Source organism: Gouania willdenowi, chromosome 16 (assembly GCF_900634775.1).
Source record: "Gouania willdenowi chromosome 16, fGouWil2.1, whole genome shotgun sequence".
NCBI lineage: Eukaryota > Metazoa > Chordata > Actinopteri > Blenniiformes > Gobiesocidae > Gouania > Gouania willdenowi.
Window position 1 is genome coordinate 21,898,791 of NC_041059.1, and position 4,645 is coordinate 21,903,435.

Sequence of the window (4,645 nt, forward strand, 5' to 3'; positions counted from 1 at the left end):
CTTTCTTTGGGATCCATTGTGTGCAGAATTAAGGGTAATGATAGTGATCTTGACAACAGCCATTGCTAATCTGCCTTGTGTATGAAATCAACAGGTCAGCATGACCCAGCAAAAAGCAGAGCAGTGTTCTTTATCCCTGGCAGATAATCACATTGGTAACTTAACTGTTGTTGAGAGGCAATGCACATCGACAGAAGACAAAACGGGTGCAGCAGGCAGCACCTGCGGATGATACAGGGAATTAAAACACATGCTTCCTCAGGCTGCACAGCTTTATTAAGGAATAAATCACAGAGCTTTATAGTTCATATCCTAAAGTTTATCATTGACAACACTATGACTAAGAATTTAATACAGCCTTTCATAAAATCTTCTAAAGGGCTTAAATTCCCATCTGTGTCTATTCATGCCATAACATCCTTTGACAAAACACCCCCATTAGCTATCAATAATGCAATGGTGTGGCAGTTATTGTTTTAAGTAGTACATGTGACTAAAGTATTCAGTATTTAGTACTTCATATAGTGCATGAGTAAAAGTCTAGTTACGTATACATACTATACGACATTGACGGGACTATGGTGTTAATCAAGTCTAGTAATGTTCCAACCAATGATCAAAATAGGTATACAAATAATATAATTATAAGTATAAAACCTTTAAAGCAGTATCAGGAGGTATAACTACCATAGGTTCACCCAAATGTAGTTGCATGGTGGATTAGCCCAATGTTTTCCAACCTTTAGTGAGACAAGGTACTAGTACAGGTGCTCTGTGATGGCGAATGTCTGGTTAGGTGAAATTGGTAATAGAGATATATCCCGGATTATCCAGCTTCATAGTACAGCCCCTAAGTGTAACTAAACCCACACAGGTTTTTTTCTGACCTGCCTTTTTTTGTATTTCACCCCTATCAGTTAAGACACGCCCAGTCAATACTTTAAAATTGCTAAAGAACAATCTATGCTATACTAACTACCTACTCAATACTCACTATACCTCTCTATTCACAGATCTCTCAATTCAACCTATTCACCACAGATTGCAGAGCCCACAGGTGTTAGTTTTTGTAACACTTTATTGTCAGTTTTATAAATAAGGCTGACATTACTCTGTCATTATTATGACAAATCACCTGTTATTAGCATGAATAAAATGTAATGAAGGCTGTCATTAAGTGTCGTTAATTACCCAAACCCTTAATCCTATCCAACCCTAACCCAAAAGGCCCACATAGCTCCAATGCTGTAATAACTTAGCGAATGACACTTAATGACAGCCTTCATGACACCTTATTCATGCTAATGACAGGTGTCATGTCTTAATAATGGCAGCTTAATTTCACCCTTATGTATAAAACGTCAAATAAAGTGTGACCCTAGTTTTTATAGGAGGGGCGGAGCTAACAGTGCTTGTTTGTGACACAAGATGGTCCCAAAATGTCAGAATCTTGTTCTTAGCCAATAGCAAAATTTCAGATCTGAGAGACCTGCTGGGTTCATACCTGACTAACATGTCACTGATGTATTCTGGACCAAACCATTCGCAGATTTATACACCAGCCAGGTTTCAACCCATAGAGGGTCATCACTGCAACAAAATTCACTAAATTGAAATACTTTGACTAAAATGTCAAGAGTTGGACTATAATACAGAATACTCACGTATTTAGAAAAAAGTGGGGTTTAGTGAATTATTCTTTGCACCTCAGAGCATTGGTGAAATTCCAACAAATTATTGGAGTAATAATTTCAATTATACATATTTAGACCAACAAAGTAAATGTGGACAGATCATGGCACTCGGCATGAGCTACTGTATGTCTCCGTACTTTTTGAGTTTCTTCATCACCAACAGGAAGCTGACTGGAGGTCTTTATTTGTTTTTATCTTACTGACAGCTTCACTCCCTCTCTTCCCTCAGTGCAGCCAGAACCTCAAACTACATCACAAAGCTCCTGACACACGTCCACACCCCTCTCCATCAGGTGTCATCTCAGCTTTTGATGTCCTGAGTCAGAAATGATGGGCTGTTCGGAGGCCAACGCGCTACCGATCAATATTGCATTAAATGTCTAATAGAGGCGGGCACAGGGCCACTTATCTGTTAACACTGGCAGTGAGCAGTGGCAGATGCTTGCTAAACTATTACACAGAACAGTTTGATAGTGTCAGGATAGTTTATGAGGTAAAGGAATGAAAACCAAAAACGATCTCACAAGTTATCAGAGGAAAGAAGGCGCTTGTGGCTAGCAAAGCTAAACCAGGATCTACAAGGTTATTATCATCACACTAGAAAATGATTTAAGAGCTACTGCAAACAACAATTTACTTACCTGACAAGAAATGGGCTCAACAAATTTGGATGTTGTCCAGATTTTTGCCTCGTAGATCCTGTTCACCATTTCGTCTCGAAAATTGGGATTTCCTTGTCTGCGTGCTGATTGTAGACCTGCTGCTTTATCTCCAAAATGGCGACTTCCGGGTTGATGACGTGCCGTGAAAACCTTCTATCGTACTGAAAACTTAACTCTTCTTATTTTCTGTACCTGTTTATCACATGCATGTAAAGGGTTTGCAGGTGTTACTGGATATTATTCCACCCTTTAAATAAATGAACTGTTTTTTTTTTTTTTTTTAAATGACCCATCATATAGTTGCTATACTGGCATCTGCTGTTATTGTTTTGCTCAGGCTTTCATTGAATTGAAAATACATCCGCATTGTGATTTTTACTAAATTACACCGTCTTCTTGATTGATTTTTGCAATTTTATTGCGTGTTTGTTTTCTGTTGAGCCAAATAGGAGGGAATAAAGTCCTGGGACCAAATTATCTTCCTATCAAATATCTAAACATTAGTTTTTGGATTAAAACAGCAAATTATTATTCTATCATAGTGTAATTTTTTTTATTTATTTGGCATTTCTAAACAGCCAGAAGGTGACCAAGGTGCTTTTCAAATGGTCAAGCAACAATAAAAACAAATTACATTAATCAAAACAAAAGCATGAAAACAAAAAGCAAAATAATATTTGATATAAAATATTGTTACACTATGGGTATTAAAAGCGTGTTAAATGTGTTTTAAGTTTTGATTTGAAGAGGCTCAGGTCAGAAATAATACGCAATTTAGTGGGGTTGCAACTGGCTAAAGCTATGTATATTATTATTATTATTATTATTATTATTATTATTATTATTATTATTATTATTTTATTATTATTATTATTATTATAAAACACTGTTGGAGAATACCTACATCTACTGGATGAACCAAAGAAATACATCTCTACTTGTACGTCTTGTGTCTCTTATGCCTACTTCATTCCAATTTAATTACTAAAAAAAAAAAAAAATGTGTTTATTTACTTCATTTATTTATTTTTTATTAAAAAAAAAAACAAAAAACAATTTTGTCAAGATTAAATAAGCGGTATAAAACGATAAACCTTTGCACTGTGGAAGACACACACACAAAGTATTTAATATCAATACTCTGCCACCACCTAGCGGTGTAAAGGAGGAACATGTATATGTATTGATTTGGAAAACACATCCGTTTATAAACTAAACACAGGAGAACGCAATTATTTTTTCTGTTAAATGTGGTTTGGGTTTTACCTGCAGATGAAGTAATCGTCACTCTGCCTCTTTAAATTAGTTCCTATCGATCATTTTTTTATTGCAGAAGGCAGTACGAGAGTTGTTTTACCTGTTAATCAGGTATGGTTCGCAAGAGGGCGCTGTTAAATATGTGATGCATATAAATATATACAGTATACAATATACAATACACAATATATATATATATATAGGAGTCAAAGGTAATTCAGGAAGAAAAATACCTGATGTGACACAATAAGAATATTTAATGTGAAATTGTAAATACTGTCAATGTGTGAATAATCATGATGGTAGTGATTGTATTTATTTATTTGTTTGTTTGTTTGTTTGTTTTAAAGAAGAACTCCCCTGCTTTTTGGGGAGTTTAATTTTGTGATTGCTGGTTTTTACCCACACGAATTCACTTCAGAATAACTAACCTTTATTTTGGAATGAATGGAAAAAGTTATTCCCATGCTTTGTTTGGTTTGGCCACAAAGGCATATCATGATGGAAATATCTTATTGCATTGAAATTCTATTTGAAGACATTTTTTCTGTAGTTAATTTTTTGCAGACGTGTTTCAAGTGGTGGCTGTTATACCCTGCTTACCGCCATTAATCATTAGCCTGTCATGGGTGGCTTCATTTTGAATTCAGGCCTAGTCAAGCAACTAAAACGCACAAAAGAAGAAAAAAACAGAAATAAGTGTTCAAGGTTTTGGAAGTAGCTAAAGAACACGCAAACAGCGTGTGTTTACTGGACTGGACAAGTGCTGAGAAAATGTGCGTGTGAGCAGGGAATTAGATTAAATGCACCAAATTAATCCGAGGACTGAGTATTTATAGCCTGTTTTGAATTCCTGGAGCTGTTCATTTCCCTATCAGAAATCTTGCCACGTGACAATATGTACCAGAACATACAGTCCTCCCCTGTTGCGCAAAACAAACATGTTTTTTGTTCTTTTTCTGGGTGCCACCGGCAACATGGCTCTATAAATGCTGTCTCTGGATGCCCAATTAACTTCATGTTGCAGTTTGA